Genomic DNA, 22999 nt, shown 5'->3' on the forward strand with positions numbered 1-22999 from the left:
TTAAAATTAGACTCTTACTTATGGATTCTAATTTTTCTTCCATTATTTTATCATTCTCCTACAAATTACTTTTAAAAAATATTTTTAAATATTTTATGATGCCTTATTCATGGTTGAATGAAGTGAAATTTATGTCTAGTAAAATAATTTTTTAAATTTCTTCTTTCAACATACATGGTGACATCTAGGGGGTTACTGGTAAATATGTGGGCTTAAAAGACAAATAAATCTGACATTTCTCCAAGGATGGAAAAGCTATTATAATATCACTGATAATTTAATATTAATAGAAAATATTAATAGATCTTTCTCTAAACCAAAATGCCACAATAATCTCAATATATATCTGTAATACATAAACCATGAAATGCTCAACAGAAACAAATACATTTTGAAATTTTCCAAAGGTTATACCTTGACTTATTGGTTCAGAAAACCTAGGTTTTACAAATTAATTTTCTTCTTCACATTTCAGGTATTAGTTCCCCCAAGTGCCTCTCATAATACTTCCCATAACAGTGAACAACAGCTCCTTTGGTAACTGAAAAACGGCTAATTGCTAAATTTGGGAGTAACTCGTCCTAGGAATTTTCTAGAACAGTGATAACCTAGCTAAATCTTAAGATTTATTTTCAAAAGTTTTATTTCTTATCGCTGAGGACTGAATGTTTGCAAAGCTAACAATAGTGGCAACAACAGCCATAATCATTACAACTATCACTTATTGGGATTAAATGTTTGCCAAATAACATCATAAAGTTTTCACAAAGATCTTCCCATTTAAATTATCTTCTTTTTTCCATTCTTTACATCAAGTCTTCTTTCTCTTTCCTTCCTTTCTTCCTTCCTTCTATAACCATGAATCTAAGACTAAGACTATGCTGATGAACAATAATTCTGCTTTCACGAAACTTACATTTCTTTGTAAAAAGAGAGTAAGATAAATAAATCAATAAACACAGAAATGAAGTAATACATGAATACATGCATTCAGTTAGTGTATGATGGCTGTTAGGACAACTTGGAAATTTGTGAAGAGGCACCTATTTGTGAAGGTATATATAAGAGAAGGTGGCTCTTTTTATATTGGGTTGTCAAGTAAGGGATTTCTGGGGACATATTATTTGAAATGCATCATATATTTGGCAAAGGACCAAGCCATCTAAAGGAAGAAACTTCCAGGAAAAAGGAACAATTGAGAAACTTCAAGGTGGAATGAGCCTGACATGTTAGAAGGAAAGCAAAATCATTGTGTTGGGAATAATAGTCAGGAGCCTTATTGTATAGGATTTTGAAGATGCCATAGGATGAAGTTTAATTTTACTGCCAAACTGGCATATAAATTTAAAAAATCTATTAAGTCAAAGTTATTAAGCTTACTTCTGCATTAACTTTAATATTTGCTGTTATAATATCCCTAATGATATTTTAAAATTTATAAAATTCAGGCATAAATGTTGTATCATTTGATTTTCAAAACAGACCTCAAAATAATCTCTAATCTGTATCTACAGAAACTGAGCTTGAAGACCTAGTCTGAGATTAAGGAGTTACTGAAGTTTAAACCTAGGACAAAAACTCAGGGTGTTGGACTTCTTACATTCTTTCCACTATACAAAGCTGATCTTTGAGTTCCAAATCAAAATAAAAAGTCTATAAAAACTTGGATGTTTGTAACAGATTTAAGCTCAGGGGACTAGAATATAACATTCTATCAGTTTTACAAATACAGATATGCTTATAACATTGATTCAAAATCAGATGATCAATGTCTAGAAAATTCTCATCTCCACAGATTGCATACCCAATACAAATTATGGAGAAAAAACTATTATCAGGATAAAACATTGGAGGAGTCTTTCTTTTGCACATATTGTAATTCAAAAAAGATGCCAGATTGCCTGGAACTTCAAGTATTGATGTTTTAATGAGTAGACTATTTTCTCTAGTGGAGCACATCCAATTAAATTTAGCATTCAGTCATTTGCTAAAGGAACAGTCTGCAGCTTCTAAATGATTCCACTTCTCCTTTGCTTTTTCCCTCCATTCCCAGATGCGAGTTTGATGACTAGTTTGTTTTTCTAAGAAGCACTGAATATCTCACTGGAATACATATTCATGGAAGAGAAGTCAAGGGTCTACCATATTTAGTAGCTCTCCAGGTTTTTTCTCAGATCCCCAGCCCCTCTTTATTTACGTTTCCTCAGGTTTTAAAAACTCAAATTCCTCAGGGCTCAATCTGAACCTCTCTTCCTTCCATTCATTCCTTTGGTCATTAAGTCATCAGATGCTTATTGAGTACCTATGATGTGTCATACACTATGCTGCAAACCAGCAAAACACCAATGGTTAAAGCAAAGATCTCCATCTTCCTGGAATTTTACAATTTATTGTGAAAAATAAAATGTACATGAGTAGGGATGCCTGAGTGGCTCAGCTGGTTAAGCGTCTGACTCTTGATTTCAACTCAGGTCATGATAATCACAGTTCATGAGTTTGAGCCTCATATTGGGCTCTGCACTCACAATGCAGAGCCTGCTGGGTATCCTCTCTCTCTCCCTCTCTCACTGACTCTCCTCTGCTCTCTCTCTCTCTGTCTCTCAAAAATAAATAAATATACTTTTTAAAAAAGAATTAAAAGTACATGACTAAATGTGAAATGAAATATAGTGGTTCTTTCTGTGAAGTAAAAATAGGGGATAAGATAAAAGTAGGAAGGAAGTAGTCACTTTGGATAGGGTGATTATAAATGGCATTTGTGAGCAGAAAACATTTGCAGAGGGGCATTAATGAATGGAAAGCAAGACACAGAAAGAAGTTGAGAAATAATATTCCAGGTAGAGAGAAAAGAACATATAAATTGCTATGACACAGATGAGTTAAGCATGTTCCAGCAATGACAAGAAGGCCAGTGTTTCTGAGGAATAATAAACAAAGGAGAGAAGGATGGGGGGTGTGGTCAGGAAGGTAGGGAGGGCAAGATGATAATGGAGGTGAACAGGCTCCAGAGCAAGGTCTGGAATAAATGTTGACTATCTTGACACACCACTAGACAGTTTTGAATGGAGACTGATGTGTTCATATTTTCAATTTTAATTGATCACTCTGGTTACCAGGTGTAGAATGTACTACAGACATATAAGAATAAGGCAGGAAGGCATGCCAGGAAGGAAGTCATCTCAGTAATCTAGGAGGGGAATCAGTGCCGCTTGGACTAGGGTGTTTATTCTGAAGCTGGGAAACTTGCTCAATTTGAGACTGATTTTTAAATTAGAGCAAATTAAGAGGACTTGGTTTTGGATTGGGTAAAGTATCTGAGAGGGTGATAAAAGATAGTCGACTTGGTATTTTTGGCCTGAGATGCTGATGCTCTTTATTGAAATGGGGCAAATGTGAAATAGTATGCAAGGGTTATAAAGGTAGGAGCAGGTCTTTGTGCAGAAACCAAGATACTTTCATTCTCTTTGAACTGGTTAAATGCCTGACGGGTATTTGATATGTACATGTAAATATGGGATAGATAACGGCTATATAAATTTGGTGCCCAGATTCACCACTGACTTCTACTTTGCCTCCTAGTAAGATTCTAGGCTCACTTCTTTTTGAATAAAACACTGGTCAGAGATTTGGGCCCTTATGTTTTGACATTCTAAGAGTGTGGTCCTTTAAAAATTTATAAGCTGATAACCATTTGTATCCTAGCCTCCTAAACTAGGGAAGAACAGGGAATAAATTCTAAATTTTGAAGCCCTAAAGTTGTAATCTGATGACATACATGGATGACCCATATAGTCTAGTCAAATGACTCCTTGATAAAATTGTCCTCTGTCATTTCCTCAGAAATCATAAACTATCTTAGAAAGAAATTAAGCAGAATTCACACCAACACTTTCACCCCTTAGTGATTCAAACATTCATGAGAATGCTTCTATAGTCTAGAGGATTTCTTATTCAAAATGTCATAGGTAACTATTAAAAATACAGTAAGACTAAACTTGTTATTCATTCTTTTTCTCCTTCTTATTCAATTCTTCTTATTTTTATGAACACTTATTACTCAGGAATAGAGGGTCTTTCAAGTATATTTACCGCAGCTAAGCTAGTGCCCTTTAAGTGTAAAAATGAAGAGAAAAATGGTATGAGTTGGAAGCTGTGGGCAAACGAAGTAGGGGCAGACTGTCTCAGTAACTCCAGGTGGAACCAAAAAAAAAAAAAAAAGATTTTGTAGATCAAAAGCACTTCCGGAATTTGATATGTTTTGAAAGCTTTCCACAAAGCAGTTTAATATAATCCATCAGTGGTATAATTACAGCAGAATCTACAGCACAATAAAATAAACCTATAAGCCTTAATCCATTTCCATACAAATATCTTTACTAATGAAATCAGGAAAATGAATAAGAACTATGTACAATGGCAGGCTGTGCTGAAAAAAGGCTTCAGTTCCACACAAGTTCTCCATAGGTCTCTAAAATATTATGCCATTTATGCAATTACAATCAGCTACTATTCTTAGGGGTTAAAGGCCCCCAGCAAAATAAGTGGAGATACCGCTTCGGTAAAGATGCCTCAATCAATCTGGAAATGTTTCTGCTTGTTCAGGAGGATGACATACTCTAATCTGTATAGCAGACAATGGAGTTTCATTAAAAATCCTGATTTCACAACTCATTATGTGATTGTCACATGAATGCATCCTGTCCCAATCTTGATGGTATAGGCTTTGTATTTCTCCTGGGTAGCAGCCACTGTATTGCACTAGAAAAGGGAGCATAACCAGCCTTTTATGCTCGTTCTGAGAGGAGTGATTAGGAATATTGTAAGAATTCAAATTTTCTGATCAAAGAGATAGTTCTTCCAGGAAGTAATAGCATCTAAAAGCAGAACCAACAGGGGTAGATGGATGCACAGAGGAATAAAAAGAAAAACCAACACAAATTTTAGGGACCAGATCTTGACTACATTGTATATCATTACATATATCACTTAAAAATCATCACATCACCCCTTGAAGGTGTGAGAGTTTGCATGTCCAGCTCCAGGGCCTAAACCCACTTAGGCTAGCTTGGTCAAGGCGAAAACTTCATATAGAAATCGATAGCCAATAAAAATACCCATTTATGTTTCTAACTTTAAATGGCTCCACATGGAAGGCATTTTGGTTCCTGGATAGATACATCTTTGGCAGCAGCCCAATTTCGGCTTATAAGCCCGAATGAATGGCGGGAGGAAGTATGTGGCAGGCTTGCTTGAAGAAAACTCACTTTCAGAGGGCAACCTCTGAATATAGCTGGGAAAATAAAGTCAAAAACACCCTGAATATTGAGGCAGCAGTTAAAAAAGGGAGAGCAAACAATCTTCTGTAAGCAGGAATGAACAAAGACAGTTTGGAGTGCCATAAAAAACGGATTCGACCAAGGCATTCAGACCAATGCTATATAGTTGTCCCCTTATCCATGGAGGATACCTTCCCAAACCCCCAATGATGCCTGAAACCAATGGATAGTAACAAACCTCCATATATACTGTTTTTCCCACATATACACATACCTGGGATAAAATTTACTTTAGAAGTTAGGAACAGGGATTAATGATAATAAAAGAGAGCAATTATAACAATACACAGCTGGCCCTTGAACAACACGGGTTTGAACTGCATGGGTCCATCTCTACATAACTGTTTTATAGGACTGTAAATGTATTTTCTCTTCCTTATTTTCTTAATGACACTTTTTCTCTAGCTTACTTTATTGTAAGAATACAGTATATAATACACATAACACACAAAACAAGTGTTAATCAACTGTTTACATTATTGGTGAGGCTTCTGGTCAACGGTAGTTAGTAGTTAAATATGGGGGAATTTAAAAGTTATGGCAAGATTTCTGGCTATGCCGAGCGTCGGTGCCTGTAACCTCATGTTCAAGGGTCAACTGTACCATAAAAGGTATGTGAATGTGGTCTCTCTCAAAATATCTCATTGCACTGTACTCACTAGTCTTGTTCTGATGTCAGGAGATGATAAAACGCCCGTGTGAGACCAAAGGAGGTGAAAGATGCAGACACTGTGAGGTAGAGTCAGGCTGCTATTGACCTTCTGATGATTCGTCACAAGAAGGATCTCTGTCTTTTAGACCTCGGTTTACAGTCAGAACTAAAACTGCGGAAAGCGAAACTGCGGACAAGGGGAAACTACTGAGTTTTCCTCTAAATTCCACCTAAGATAAGACCCACACAGCCGCTGGTAGTGATTATGTAGAGTGTTCCGACAATTAGAATGTAATTCTATGGGGCTCCTGGGTGGCTCAGTCGGTTAAGTATCCAATGCTTAATTTCTCAGGTCATGATCTCACAGGTTTGTGCGTTCAAGCCTCACATTAGGCTCTATGCTCACAGTGCAGAGCCGCTCTGACAGACTTTACAAGGTGGTCAAAACAGAGCCGGGATCTACTCGGGAGATATAAACGTCCTGCCCAAATGGAGCCAAGAATATTTCTAATGTTATGCCTAAATTGCGAGTCCCCAGAGACCTCCAAGGAGCTGGCACTGATGCAGGTACAAAAGGGTCTTTATTACAAGCTCGAGCAGGGGCTCACCTGTCTACCGGCACAGGCAGCAAAGTGAAGCCCCGAACAGTGGCGAGCAGGGTTTTTATGAGGGAAGGGCGGGGGTGTTACCGTGCACACGTTGCACGTTTTGCATCATTACATAAGCACCAATCATAATTATACAATACCCATAGTAACAGCATAGTAACAGTTTTTACCATTCAGTATCTGCGAGGCGTCCGGCGTCCGTTACGTTTGGCGGGACCCAATCATGACCTTTGAGAGTCTTTTAAAATGACCAATTATGAGGTGGGCTCAGAGAATCTACTTGGGGCTTATGCAAGCTGTGATTGGCAAGTTTGTACAAAGTAACTACCTGCAGTTTCCAGCCCTGACTCGTCTCCAAGACTACATGAATGTTACACATTTCTTTTGATTGGCAGATCCAAGGGCTGTGTGGCTGCAGCTAAGGCTTTTCCTGGAACTGGGACTATGTGCAGCCTAAAGTTGTTTCTAATGGAGGACTTAATTTCAGGCTCCTCACTAACACTAGCCAAGGATATTGACATGTCCTTCTCTTCCTGGTAAGATTTTTGACCTGTGAGTTTCTTTTTTTTTTTGTTTTTTTTTAATGGTTTTTTTTATTTATTTATTTATTTCTAGGAGAGAGAGAGACAGTGTGAGCAGGGGAGGGTCAGAGAGAGAGGGAGTCACAGACCGAAACAGGCTCCAGGCTCTGAGCCGGCAGTCAGCACAGAGCCCGACGCGGGGCTCGAACCCACGAACCGCGAGATCATGACCTAAGCGAAAGTCGGACGCTTAACCGACTAAGCCACCCAGGCGCCCCATGACCTGTGAGTTTCTTGATGGTATAGTCTCGTTCTTGGACTGTGAGAAATCTTGGCAGCGAGGACACCTTTATCTATAGAATACTTAAGGAGGTTACAAAACAAAACAAAACAAAACAAGGCATTCATTTCTCAAGACCATCTACTACTACTTTCAGAAAAACAAACTCTCATATCAAATACAAAATATATAATATGTACAATTAGATGCTGTACACAGTAAGTATCTGGCTGCTATGTTGGGCATTTTGGAAGACCTTATGCTCAAATGTATGCCCTTAAAAATCAGCCTGGAAAATGTGAGATTCTTGAGAAAATGATGGTTTAGAACCTGGACATTCAGGATAAGGAAGAAGCAGGGAATGAATGACTCAAGCCCAGAAACTAAAGTTCAGAGGTAGAAGTGTACTTTTGCCACATGAAGATTGCTATATCCATTTTGATAACCTTTGTCATGCAGAACTGCCTAGATACCTAAAGGACTATTTGCTATGCAATGCCCATAATATCAAAGACATTCTGTCCCATCTTACTTCTCTATATAGAACTGTATTTCCCCTTTAAAAAACTATTTAAGGATTAGCTTTTACCACTTTGATTTCCATGGGGGGGGGGGTAGGGAGGATATGCTTTGAGCTTGCTTTCTTTTTACAATACATAACTCTCAGATACTTATTTATGTTGTTGACTTCACCAAACTGAGTTGCTTATAAGCCTGACTTCTATCTTTGTTTGCTCAGCTTTAGCATTGTTCTTAGAAGGTAAAGGATTCTCAGGAAATTTATGTTCAATGAAGTTTTGAGTTGGGCCACCTCACACACAACAATCACTTTTAAAAATTCCATTTCTGATATTCACAAGGTTGCAAAGACCAAATTGCTTTGTTGATCAATGAATTAGGTTACATTCAGTGACTTTGTATCCAATAATCCTGACCATTCACAGTTGGAGAGCATGCTGCTATTTGTGATTCCATCTCTTCTCTAATTCATGTTCACTGGGTGATTCCCCTGTATGCCTAACCTTCATGTTAGTCCCTTCTCTCTTCCCTTTCTTCTGCAAAAGCCTCAGCAAGAAAGGGTGTTAAGGATGTCATTAAAAAAAGTATCACATTAAATTCTCAAAGAATTTTTACTACTGTGACATAACAGAACCATTCTCTCTCCTTCATAAAAGGCTGATTTCTCTTAAGTATATTTTCAAAAATGTCAGTTCAGCTCCTAACTATTCATGTCAGAAATATGCTGTACTAAATAAATATGACAACAGTAATAATGATATTACTAATGATACAAATTTAAGCTCATGGAATTATTCCGTTCAAGTGCAACAACAGACAAAAAAGTGAGCCCCCCCCCCAAAAAAAAAACCCCACAAGCTGCAGGGTCAGTAAGAAATACAGAAGAGAAGGTATGTTTTCAATTTGTCTAGGGCTCGAGGCTCAGATTTCCCTAGGAGCAAGTTTTGCTACTGAGTTAATCTACCACATAAATTGAGAATCTATAGAGGAGCTAAGTGTCTAGATTTCTACACAGAATCCCTTCATTCAAAATGTGAAGTCATATGTTTCCTGGTGTCGTTGAGAGATCTTCTATGCTAGGAGAGTTCAGGAAATTTTTGTGATCATCCTCAAAATAAGGAGGTTGGCTAGATACCATCTAGTGTTTTCTAACGCTAACACACAGTTCTAAACTATGGCACATAATGTACTTAAGTGGAGAGAGTAAACAGTGTATTGAAATCAGAATCACCCTAAAATTTTAATTAACATAAGAGTGCCAACTGGAACACCTCTTACCGATATCAGTTAAACATATTGTTTTAATTTTTACATGGAAGTCTTTGTTGTTTCCCGTAAGTGCTGCATTTTCCTTTCTGGAAGAATAGATAATATTGCAAATAGGGACCAATGATCTCAGAAGGCTGCCATTAAAGACACTTAAAACAATTAGCCTGCACTTGAATTCCTTCACACAAGCTGCATTTATGGTTCCTGCATAGCAAGGTAGTAATAAGCAGATTGAAACGATTGGTGTCCTGGCAAACTCTGCCAGTATATTCTTGCTAAGAGCAGAGCCATCACGAAGTGAGAATGTTAAATTTCTGCAAAGTATATCAGTTGCACTTACCAGTTCTGCTCACCAAACCCTCTTCCGTTAAAGTATGTGGGTATTAAATTGAATAATTCACCTTTTACTACTGATTAAGTAAAAAATGTTATTTGTTCCAAGTATGAGAATGATTTGAGTTGATTACTATATAAAGAATTTCTCTAGGACACGCCTAAAGAACATTTGACATATTCTCACTATCAATACATGACTACATACACAGTCACTCACTCACACATTTAAAAGATATTAATTAAGAACTGCTTATATGCCTGATAGAGTAATAACTTTTCAGATTTATCTGTAAGCATAATGCAATACTTTCATTCAAGGAACATATGAGAGATTAAGGCAAACTTAACTGATACTGTTCATTAAGGACACATTGTGTGTATGTGTGTGCATGCATGGGTGAACTCATATTCATGTGTGCACGTGTGTCTTCTAAGGGTGCCTTACTCTTGTGTAATAACATAGTGGATGGTCTTGCAGTCATGTGACCTGAGTTTGATCAAGCCCATAACTCCATCTTTAATAACAAGCATCCTTTGCATAATTAGTCAGCTTTGGAACCTAATATTACCCATGGAATATAAGGATGGTTAACCAGTATCGTTTTCCATGTGAACATTCCTTTATATAACGTGACACTTCATAAATTATATTTATAATTGGAACAAACCATCTTTAACATCACCAGTGTGTATGCATTTTCTCTTTTCTCATCTTTTCTCTGGGAAACTTCCTGCACAGCCTTTAAAAATCTCTCACATATCAGCACTAATATGCTGTCTATTCACAACTTTAATTGTTTGCTCTGGTACAAATGACATTCTTCTTACTGGCAACCAGGGCCACTAAAAACAATTTCCCATGCCCTATTCCAAAGCGTTGTTTACCCATGTAGGGAGCTTTATAAAAATTGTCCCCAAATTGAAGAAAATATGAACAATGACAGTTAGAATGCCTACTGCCCATTTCTTACTACATAATGGGCATATTGTGAGATATACCAGAATCTAACTCGAACAATAAAAGGGCTAAAACTTAGAGTGCTCAGCAGTTTACAATCTTTTTAAAGACCCAAGAGCAGACAACTTTTGATGAGGGCAACCTAAGATCTGTTTAAAATCAATAATGTCTGTAACTTTACTCTTCGAATATGATGTTAGAAAATGTAGAACAATTGCTAAAAGTTACATCAATTACACATGAATATAGAGTAGGTGATGAACTGAATCTATCCTGTACCCCCACCCCCCAGTCTCTGAAACAACTCACTTGAGCATGAAAGTCAATTTACATTTTTTTTTCAATTCAAGAAATGGAATTTTCATTTTGTGTCATATTCATAAAAAAACTCATATATAACTCAGCAGGGTACTCACATGTGCTTAGAAACAATATTAGGTATGGGAATTACCTTTTGTACCATAAAGACAAAATCACTCACTGAGAAATAAGATTTTAAAGGATCTTCAGGAAGCAAACGAAGAAAAAAAAAGATACAGGATTTCATCTGAGACTGGACTGTTGTATTGCTCATCTGCAGGCTAGCCTCATCCCTCCTGTTTCAATATTACATCTCTACTTAGATTCCCTCCTCTCCCAGGAGCATGAAAGACTGTTAGATTTTAATGAAGACGTGTTGCCGAGGGAGCCATGGGGCTAGAAATATGAGTTCGAATCCTACAAACTGTTTCTTAGGAACAAAAGCACAGAAGATTCCATATAAAGGGATTATAGATACAGGTGCAGTTACAGCAAAGTACATTTACTTAATATGATACCATTAAGCATTTTCTATGTTATTAGAAAATCTTCAAAATTATCATTCTAATGATTGCATTGCATTTTAGAAAGCAGATACACCATAGACTACTTAACTAATTCCCAGTTGGAGACATTCATGTCTTCTCCCCAATTTCCTACTGTAGTAAAACATGTTACAATAAACTTCTTTGCCCTTTAGTGTTTCCCCTTTCCTCACACACTTTATGCAGTCAGAATATTTTTCTTGGTTTATATTCACAGAAGCATATTTATTAGGTCAATATTTATAAATATTTTAAAGCTCTTCTCATATTGCCAACTTCCTTACCAAATGATTTATAAAACTGTAACTTTATAAAAAAGTGATTATTTCACAATATCTTTGCAAGCACTGGCTATCATTGTTTTAACCTTAAGTTAACTAAATTGTAAACAACATGACTATTGCGCATGGGCAGTGATATGGTGGAAATGGACCCAAAGTCTGAATATTTCAGTGATTCATTCACTTCTACAGAAATGTTGGTAAAAGTTGGTCAGAACAGAAAAAAATCTTTGAAGAGCCTTAAGCAAATTTCTAGTTCTTTTTTTCCCGAGGTATCTTTGCGTATAATTGACAAATAAATTGTAATATATTTAAAATGTACAATGTGATAATTTGATATCTTTATATATTGTGAAATGACTCTCATAATTTTTCATTACAGCTTAAGAGAGAGGCATATGCTGGGGCCCAATGTCAAAGAAAACATTTGATCATTTGTATTTGCCTTTGCCCTTTAAAAAAGAGTTTTTATTATTGAAGTATTATTGACATTCAATGTTATATTAGTTTCAGGTGTACAACGTAGTGATTTGACAATTCTATAAACATTATGCAATGCTCACCATGATATGTGTTGTTACCATCTGTCACCATATGTTATTATGATATTATTGACTATATTCCCTATGTTGTACTTTTCATCCCCATGACTTATTTATTTTATAACTGGAAGACTGTACCTCTTAGTCCCCTTCATCTACTTTGCTCATCCCTCATAACCCACCCCTCTGGCAACCACCAGTTTGTTCTCTATATTTATGAGTCAGTTTCTGGTTTTTGTTTTATTTTTTCATTCATTTGTTTTGTTTCTTGAATTCCACCTGTAAGTGAAATCTTATGCTATTTGTCTTTCTCTATGTGATTTCACTTAGCATAATACCCATGGGCCCATCCATGTTGCCGCAAATGGCAAAAGCCCATTCTTATTTATGGCTGAATAATAGTCCATGATATATGGAAATATATATATATATATTTCACATCTTCTTTATTCATCTATCAATGGACACTTTGGTTCCTTCCATATCTTAGCTATTGGAAATAAAAAAAAAGGAAATAATGCTGCAATAAACATGGGGGTGCACATACTGTTTTCTTTGTGTAAATAGCCAGCAGTGGAATGTTTTCTAATCCAATGAAGTATTATCAAAGAATGTTAGGAACTGTATATAATCCAAAAAGCATTTGTAAGAGATGGACTGAAATATACGCATACTTGTTTCAAAAAGAAACCTGAAGGGGCGCCTGGGTGGCTCAGTCGGTGGAGTGTCTGACTTTGGCACAGGTCGTAATCTCACAGTTCATGAGTTTGAGCCCCGCCTTGGGCTCGAGAGCCTGGAGACTGCTAAAGATTCTGTGTCTCCCTCTTTCTTTCTGCCTCCTCCCTCACTCATACTCTGTCTCTCAAAGAAAAATAAACATTAAAAAAAAAAGAAACTTGGAAATCAGCTATCTGTAGAAGTGCCATATGCTTATGCAGCATTATATTTCATATATACCTAAATGTTTACCAGATAGAGCCATGAATGTGTCAATGAATGACAATGAAATATCTGCTTAAATGTCAGTATTTTATATATATATGTATATATATATATGTATATATGTATATATATATACATATATATATATCTCAGCATGGTTTGGTATATTTAATGTAAGCTTTGACATTAGACATATCTAAATTAAAAATATGGTTCTATTCTATATTAGCTCTGATACTGATTAAGTTATTTACCCTTTCTAAAACTGTGTGTGAAAATTGCTAGCATATAGTAGGTGCCTAATAAATGGAGATAAAGCATGAGCAATGAACTAGATAATCCAACTAACATATCTTATAGTTAGTTACTGAGTGACAGTTGCACTCCAGGTCAAAGAATTACACTACTGCTGCAGGACAGCTGCAGTTATGGGATTTAGATTCAGCACAGTGGTAACAATGTATCTCTGAACATAGTTGTCATAAATGTAGACAAATGCAAATATAAAGGACCCTGGAATATATATGTGATTGGAGACTAAGAAAATAATAAGTAATATAATTAGCAATGCTTCCAAATAGGGTTCCATAGCTGTCATGTCACATATTTCTGGGGACTACTTCAACGACTAACAATGGGATCATTGCACATTCTTTGGACAAACTGGCAGGTGAGTCTGACAAATATAATTACATTGGGAAAGTAAGATCTCAATTCCCCAGGAAGGTAATTCAGAGAGTTTGATGCCTGGAGAAGAAAAACTGATTCAGCCAAAGGGGGCAATGAGGAAATGGATTAGCACAGCAAAGTCGTCATTCATTCATATATCATATCATTTGCAAAGTCTAGGGGTCAGCTGGGATTGATTGCACCCAGAAATCTGTTGAGCTGTAGTATGTGAGTCTGCCATGTCTCTCATACAAACTTCTTCCTTGCTAGAAGGAAAATAGTAATCATGAACATCAAGGCATCATTTTCTTGTATTATAGAGATAACAAACAAGGATATAGAGATAGAAAAGTAGTCTTTCTCTTTTAGTCTAAAAACACTACCTAATATTAAACAGTATAGTTAGGAGGAACTGAGAATGAACCACTCAAGTTCACTCATCTGATGGCTCCAGCTAGAGGTTACAGGGCCTTCATTCATCCATTCATTCATTCATTCAACTTTAAAGGAAGGGCCACTATGTACCAGGTGTTAGTAGCTCCAAAAATGATACATGACCCTTGAAGAATCTCATGATCTGGTAAGGGAGATAAATAAGTAAAAAGGAAGCCTAATAGAGTGAAATAAATGTTATGATGGATGGTTTTAAAAAAGGTCAGTGAAAGTAGAATGGTAACCTTCAAAGGACTTCCATTTTATGTGCAACTAAAGATTTTAACCAATATTTTCTCAGTGCTTATTATCTGAAAGGAAAGTTGAGGTTTTGTTTTGTTTTTGTTTTTGTTAGGGAGAAAAACCATCCCCACATTCAAGAATGCTCTCGACATGAAGGAGAGACAAAGTCATCCATTAATTATTAAAACATTTTTTCATATTATCTCTCACAGATATGTGTATGCCAAGTACTCACAGAAGAGAATTCCTTCTACTTTTCTTCATCAGACATTGTGAGGAATTGTGCCATAACTCTGGCATCTCTCTGCTGAACTTGGTTCCATTTGCCAATGATGATGTTCAAATATGGTGTCCAGAACTGAATGTTGTATTCTGCAGGAGACCTTGAGGTCACCATAGGCAAAGGAGATGTGAAAGAAGAGACATAATTAATGCCAGCAGAAGAGAGAGATGATGACCCAGCATAAGCTGATTGAGACTAGGTTGTATGGTCGTTTTCCTTATGTATTCCATGCTTGGGAGTGAAGAGTAAAGGAGAGCCTTCCTCTAACACTCAAATGGCTTCAGGGAACATTTTTCCAGTGCAATTAATTTAATGTGTTTTTAAGATAAGTACAAGCAGGGCTCTGTTGTCTTTGCCTCTCTTATAGGAATTAAATTCACGATATGAAACTTCACCTATTTTTTTTTTCCTTTCTGTATAACCTCACTGCACTGCACAGGCTCGGCAGGACACATCCCATTGGTGCTATCCCACTAACCTCTCATTACCTGTTGGATGCTCTGCCTCTGCTGCTCCTGCATGACTCACATCTTATCCTCACTGGCACTATTTCTAAAAGTTTCCCTCAAATCTCTAGCCTGGAAAGTGTTGCTGATGTCCCGAGGCTTTTGCAAGGATTGTTTCTCGATTTAAATAAAACATTATTGTATTCCTGTCTACAGGTACTCCTGGGCCTATGCATATGATAGTATTCTGATACTTTACTTAGGAAAAGAAAAAGAATCCTGCAGCTTTCTTTGCTGACTTGGTTGAGACTGTGTTTCACTGGTTCAACAGGAGTCAACTGACTTCCATAGTGCGCACAGCTATATGGTCCCTCATGCTTTTGTCTTTCCTATGATCGGCGAGATTAGAAAAACCACAGGTCTCCAATGCTAGTTAGACATGGAAAATTCCATTCTGTTAGCTGTTTCTAGGCATTTCTTGGCTATATAAGTATCGCTTGCTTACCTGCAGAGGATGGCAATGCTACAGGCATGGTCATGGGCTGGCCTCCGAGTGGTCTTTTGAACATTAAGGTCAATAAGGTTAGATTTGGGCTTGGTAAAATTGGCTCCAGGTCAAACAGTGGCAGAAAAAAAAAAATGATATCATCTGTGGCCGAAGTTTTACTTGTGCAGTGTAAATAAGTAGAGGTGAGACTCTACTTTTAAGCAATCGGTATCCTCCCTGGAAAATTTATCACATACACCCTGACTGAGAACCATAGAGCAACATCGACTCATTGATCTAATTCTTTCTCCACATAAAGAATTTTCTAACAAGTAGAAATCTAACTCAAGAGGGTCTGAATCCCTAGTCATTGAAGGTACTGAAGAGGGCATGTCATAAAAATTCAAAGTTCAGATGGTCATGGCAGTCATTAGATGACCTTGGTATACCTGGTCCTGATATTTTACCATTCTGTATCTCTGAGCAAGCTCAGGCCATGATGAGCTATATTCCAGCACCTAAATGAGATCTTTTTTTTCCAAGACCCACATCTAGCTGCAGATACTACTATTACCAACAGTCCAGCTAGCAATCCTCCAAAAGTAGGCCCTGATAGCAGATGTGAGTACAAGTAGTTGGTTAGTGAAGGGAACACTGACAGGAAATGAGGAAGTGACCCAGGGAGGGAAGTCAGTCAAAAGAGAATATGTCACCACACCTACCAAATGTGAGCAATTGGAGTCTTTATCGCAGAAGGGAAAGTCTGGGTAACAGTGGAAAACCCAGGCTTTAGACATTCCATATAGGTAAGGGAACAAGTATTTATATACCATCAGCTACAGGCCACTGGTTTAGGGTGGCTGGGGCATAATGTTCTTCCTCTGGCATTTCTAGACTGCTGTTGACTGAAGCAAGGTGGCTCTCCATGTTTGCTGAAAGAAGGTCAAGCACTGATAAGTAGATAGTGGCAAATGGGAGATGTACACAGTGAAGTCCGAGGACTATGAGCTAGATACCAGCAGGTCCTCCACATGCACTGGACCACATATTTTCTAAGTCTCACATGCTAACTTCCAGAATGTGCCTCATTTACCCAAATAGGAGCAACTCTTTTTTTTTTTTTTAATGTTTTATTTATTTCTGAGAGAGAGAGAGAGCACACGAGCGAGCATGAACAGGGGAGGGTCAGAGAGAGAGGGAGACACAGAATCTGAAACAGGCTCCAGGCTCTGAGGGGCTGTCAGCACAGAGCCCAACTCGGGGCTCAAACCAATGAACCGTGACCATGACCTGAGCCGAAGTTGGATGCTTAACTACTGAGCCACCCAGACGCCCCAAATAGGAGCAACTCTTAACCTAACTCTCCTAGAATTATGGTTTTCCTGATTGTGGCCACTCTGTGTTCTGGGCTTAGCAAGCTGTACCTAGAGTTTTGTGACAAAACAGGTACCAGGAATTTGTATATTGAGGAAGGAGTCAGTATACAAGCAATTATGGCCTTCAAAAAGTATCTTGTCATTAATACTGTATTTTAAGAATAGTCCATGTTATTTTTTTTGTAAAACAATATGTTAAATTTGAGATAAAAATAAATATATTTCTAAACCTTGTGTTCCCAAAGTCCATGAAAGTAACAATGCTTTGGTATCTCTTCCTTCTGTCTTTCTCTCTCTGTCTGTCTGTCTGTCTCTCCCATCCCTCCCCTCTTCCCCCCCCCCACACTAATTGAATTTACCTGAGAAAATATGAATTTAAATGAGTTCAATGAAATCAAGTTTAGTTATGCATAAAGAATCAAAATATATCTAAGCCCAAGAAAGACACTCAAACTACAAGCAGTAGAATCTTTCTGTTGAGATCAAAATATGACTATAGAATTTTGATTCAAAGGAACCAGATGGTTAATTTCCCATTTAAATAAATGAGTACTTTTGAATGCCTGGTACATATGTTAATATGTAGTGATTGCCAAGATCACCCCCAGGAGAAAAATGCCAAGTGAAAATAGTATGTACATTCTCCCATTTGTGTAAGGAAATATAAACATGGACTTATATACTCACAACTGATTTCATACGGAGGTGGTATTTCTAGAAACATGGAATTTTTTTATTTTACTTTTATTTTGAAACTCAGAGGAAAATCACAAAATAGTACAAATGAGTTTTTCCTGAATTATTTGAGAGTAAATTGCCCCAAACCCTTGAATAATTAAAGTTATTTTCTGGGACCCCTGGGTAGCTCAGTCCATTAGGTGTCAGACTCTTGATTTCACCTCAGGTCATAGTTTCACAGTTTGTGAAATCGAGTGTCAGGCTCTGCCCTGACAGTCTGCTTGGGATTCTCTCCCTCTCTCTCCCTGCCCCTCCCCTTCTCAAAATAAACAAATAAACATAAAAAAATAATTTTCTAACAACAAGGACATTCTCCTACATAACATAATAGAACTATAACAATAAGGATATTAACTTTGGTATATTATTACCAATCTTCAGACACACTTCTGATTTCACCAATGTCCTCTGCAGTTCTGCCAGTTATCCCAACAAATATCCTTTAAACAAAAATGTCCAATCCAGAGTCTTACATTGCATTTAGTTGTCATTCTCTATTAATTTCCATTCATCTAGAATGTTCCTCAGTCTTCTCTTGACTTCCATAACCACATTTCTTATAGGCCAGTAACAGAGGAGACTTTCCCTCAGTTTAGGTTTGTCTAACATTCCCTCATTACTGGATTGAGGTGATGCATCTTTGGCAACAAGACCATAGAAGTAATGCTGTGTTTTCACTGCATCCTCTCAGATGGCACTGAATTTCAATGTATTCTATTACTGGTGATATTAATTTTGATCATTTGATTAAAGGGGTGTTTTCAGACTTCTCCACTATAAAGTTATTTCCCATTGTAAATAATAAGTATTTTGGGGAGAGATATTATGAGATTATGCAAATCTCATTCCTCATCAAACTTTCAATTAATTTATTCATATATTTATATCACTATGGTCTTAGGGATTCTTCTTATTCCATGAGTTTTAATCGATTACTTTCATTATTTAATGTGATGCTAAAATCCAATCAGATTTTGCCAGAGGGAGCCCCTTTAAGCTGGTGTCTGTTTATCTTTATATGACCTCATCATTTTTTTATTTTTTGGCCTTTTCTCCTGCTTCAGGCTTGGAATCAGCCATTTCTCTAAGGTGCCTTGATTCCATTTAGCAGAGAGTTATATTTAGAAACCGTGAGGTCGGGGGAGGGGCACCTGGCTTAGTCAGTTAAGCATCTGACTTCGGCTCAGGTCATGATCTCATGGTTCATGAGTTCAAGTCTCGCATCAGGCTTTGTACTGACAGCTCAGAGCCTGGAGCTTACTTTGGATTCTGCATCTCCCTCTCTCTCTCTGCCCCTCCCCAGCTTGTGTTCTCTCTCTCATAAGTGAAGAAAGAGGAAGAAGAAGAAGAAGAAGGAGAAGGAGAAGGAGAAGGAGAAGGAGAAGGAGAAGAAGAAGAAGAAGAAGAAGAAGAAGAAGAAGAAGAAGAAGAAGAAACCATGATGTGCACTAGGTATGGTCTTTGCTATTGAGTCCCATAGCTCATAGGCTCTTTCAGAGGACAGGGCTAGAAATACATTTATTTACACATACACATATACACAAGTCTCACATTTATATTTATATCCAATCTTTATCTCTATCTTTTATTTTTTTTTTATTTTTTATGTTTTTTACTTATTTCTGAGAGAGAGAGAGAGAGAGAGAGACAGTATGAACAGGGGAGGGTCAGAAAGAGGGAGATACAGAATCTGAATCAGGCTCCAGGCTCTGAGCCAGCTGTCAGCACAGAGCCCGAGACACAGGGCTTGAACCCACGAACCGTGAGATCATGACCTGAGCCGAAGTCGGACGCTCAACCTACTGAGCCACCCAGGAGCCCCATCTCTATCTTTTAAAAAATATAAGTTCATATCAATAACTTCCAATTCAATACAGGGTTTATCACAGTTTTTTTTTTTCTTTTCTGCATTTAAAACACCCTTCTCTGACAGTGAGAAACCAGACTTCTATTATAATTAACATTTGGCATCATAATCTGTACTCAAGTAACCAATCTCTCTTCTGGCTAACCCATCTCTCTTCTGGCTAACCCATGTGTATGGTGGAGACCTTGCTCATTACATTTCTGCTTTGGCTCTCACTATGTACATGCCCTACTACCCTGCCTCTTGGACTCCTTTACTCAAATCAAGTAGCCTCTTTACCCCTGGCAAAGACTGATTCTTCATTTTGCTGTGGCTGATGAATGCACTGGACCATTGGAGAACCTCTTACCCTGTCAGGATGTCTGTCTTGTTTGGCCCCACCTAATGATTTTAGACAGTCATTCAAAGAGGGTGGTGGAAGGAAGAAGAAGAAGAAGGAAGAAGGAAGAAGAAGAAGAGCTAAAGAACTCAAGTGAAGTTTCTGCTACAAAGGAAAATTAAATATTCAAAGATGAGAGAGTGCTTTAATTTTTTAGTGTATACTCTTTCTAATGATTTGATAGCTTAACATAAATGATATATTACTTTTCCAATTTAAAAGTTATGTGAAAAGAGTTTAATGGATAAATAAGTATAATCCAAACATTTTAACTGATAAACAGTAATCATTTATTATGAACACATAGTTATGAATTATGTTCTTACATGCTTGCTTTTAAGCCACTATGAATGTTTTAGTTCATAGGAAGGAAGGAAGGAAGGGGGGAAGAGAGAAAGAAAGAAAGAAAGAAAGAAAGAAAGAAAGGAAGGAAGGAAGGAAGGAAGGAAGGAAGGAAGGAAGGAAGGAAGGACGGACGAACCTGAAAATGGTACCTCTAGGAAGTTAATAGTGATAATATCATGTCTCCTAAATAAGTCACCCTTGAGATTAATTCAAAGCCTACATAAGTTATAAAGGCTTATGCAGAAGGAGGTATTGTTTTTATTCAGTAAGGGACACTAAACTGTCTAGCTCACATGCTCCTGACCACAGTGGTGCAAAGTAGGTAGAAGTGATTCAGTTCTCAGGTTTTCATGTTAATTGAGCTCCAGAATCCAAACAAAGGTCATTAGAATGACACCCCTCACAGCTCTTTAGAGTCTAAGTGATCTAAACTTGCAATGTTTTAAACCACAGCAAGCTACCCTGACTCTCCTTATGATATTACTATTCTGTAAGAAATTAAAACTTCTCCACAGATAAGAAACTGCCAATACCAAAAAATAAAGTACCTAAGAGATATCTACCATGGAAGAAAAAAAATTTATAAATATTCATATTTTATAGAGCAATCAGGATGTTGATGTTAATATTAGAGCAATAACTTTAATTGTATTTCAGCAAACGGATGCCAATTAGGAAACAAATTATCTCATAGAAGCATGTCTTCCACACAGTTTTGCCCTGAAGGTAAGCCGAGGGCTATGCTAGCTTCCTGAATTTTAATGCACAATTGAACACCTCCAAAATTATTAAAATTAGAAATAAGCATTCAAAGGCTTTAAATTATGCCAAAAAATAAATGACAGCTTCCTGCTTACTGGTAAAGGCAGAATATTTTCTCCCATAGATGGAACAAGAAAATCCCTTCTAGGAAAAATTAAAAGAGAACCATTTAGGCTGTGATCCGCACGTCATCTCTGATCAACAACTTAGAATTATAAATTGCCACACAAACCTCATTTGAACTTTCTAAACTCTTTAAAATTCCACATTGCTGAAAATACCAAGGTCACTTCAGATTTCTCTTTGCCTATCCAGAAAAAATCCAGTGTGATGATCCAACAGGATAAGAGATATGTATCAAAAAACACATGTGTTCAAAGGGATCCAGGAGAGTCTAGGAAATTGCTGATTTTTCAAGGTGTTCATAAACTCTAATGCATCTAATACTGGTATAACATCTCTCAGAAGTTAAGGCTTACAGACTAGAGCAGGATCTGTCCTCTGAAAGCATGCTGTAGAATTTGCCTGCATCAGAGAGACTTTGAGCATCCCAGGAGCCGGCCTTCCATTTGAGCTGCCTGTTTACTGCCATGACAAGCTGTGCACATTCTTGATATACCATGTGGCAGTGTGAGTGTTTGACCATCATGGTCTCCTTTACTAGGATGGAGGCATCTCACGAGAATGCCTTATTTTCACAAATGTATCTGTTTTTAACAGAACCTGGATTAGTACTCAGTAGAGTGTAACTCAGATGTCAGCCAAGATCTCCCTGCCTCCTCAATTTTTACTGAAGTTTATCTGAAACACCCCTATTCATAACATGGCAAAGTCTGAACCCTCCCCTACATTTAAGAAAGGTCCTATGAACTTATTTTTCCATAGACCCTTTTGTTTCTGAATTCACACCTCTGAACATGTGTGTTTAGACATGACCCAAGACACTGGTTTCAACACACACAATTCACTTACACATTTTTCCATGAATAGAGTAGACTTTATTGGGGTAACATTATGCTTTGCCTGCCCAGTTGAATTAAAATCTCACCTTAGACATTCTTGTCTTAAAAGAACCTTGCCAAAATCCCCATCGCTGACTGCACTTGCATCCTCCCCTGGTCCCTCTCCTTTTCTCCCTCTTTCACATTGTCCCCTTTACCCCCAAAAGTCACACTCAAGAACAACAAATTTATCTCTCTTTTGCATTTATCAGTCTCAATTTTTATAATAAGCTTACCCTGACTATCAACCTTGACCATAGTTATCAAGGTATTTCACTTTACCAAAGACTATTACAAAAAAAAAAAAAAATCTCACCTATCAAAAGAGTTGAGAGACATATATAAAGACTAGTCTATAACAAGGTGGTAGTAAGAGTTCAATACATTAGAAAAATAAAGAGCTTGGGGCACCTGGGTGGCTCAGTCAGTTAAGCGTCTGACTTCTGATTTCGGCTTAGGTCATGATCTCATGTTTTGTGAGCTCAAGCCCCACATCAGGGTTAGCACTGACAGTATGGTTCTGCTTGGGATTCTCTCCCTCTCTCTCTGCCCACCCCACCCCCTGCTCTCTCTTTCTCTGTCACTCCAAATAAATAAATAAGCTTTTAAAAAAGATTTTTAAAAAAGAAGAAAGCTGAAATAACATATTGAGTGTATGGTTTACAGAGCTGGACAAAGGGTAGGGTCTGTTTATCCAGCTCAAATATACAGAATAATGCAATTATTGTTTATACCATGCCCACACTAATCTGCATTGGAAATTAGAAGTCACAGACTCATCCCTAGCCTGGGATTCATTTATCTCAGAGTTAGGACTTCCACACCCTATGAGGCAGAGCAAGCTACTGCTTGAAACCATTAAGCAAAGACTATGCTGGGGAA

At 37.4% G+C, this 22999-nt stretch overlaps 2 long non-coding RNA genes across 3 annotated transcripts in view; one reads left to right on the forward strand and one right to left on the reverse strand.

The window, feature by feature from the left end:
- LOC144229203 (uncharacterized) overlaps positions 1-22999 on the reverse strand; it is a 40201-nt gene that overhangs the window by 10406 nt on the left and 6796 nt on the right. The gene's annotated exons all lie outside the window — the stretch shown is intronic.
- The window catches only part of LOC144229201 (uncharacterized), a 27800-nt gene continuing 11635 nt past the window's right edge, over positions 6835-22999 (forward strand). Inside the window, exons 1-3 of one of the 2 annotated variants that reach the window (XR_013334384.1) lie at positions 6835-7132; positions 14646-14915; positions 19067-19215. This is a non-coding gene — a long non-coding RNA (uncharacterized LOC144229201). Of the gene's footprint in view, positions 7133-14645; positions 14916-19066; positions 19216-21026; positions 21081-22999 lie in introns of those variants that run through there. The other variant, XR_013334385.1, reaches the window with a different exon arrangement.

Source organism: Crocuta crocuta, unplaced genomic scaffold (genome assembly GCF_008692635.1).
Source record: "Crocuta crocuta isolate KB4526 unplaced genomic scaffold, BGI_CrCroc_1.0 scaffold507, whole genome shotgun sequence".
Taxonomy (NCBI): domain Eukaryota; kingdom Metazoa; phylum Chordata; class Mammalia; order Carnivora; family Hyaenidae; genus Crocuta; species Crocuta crocuta.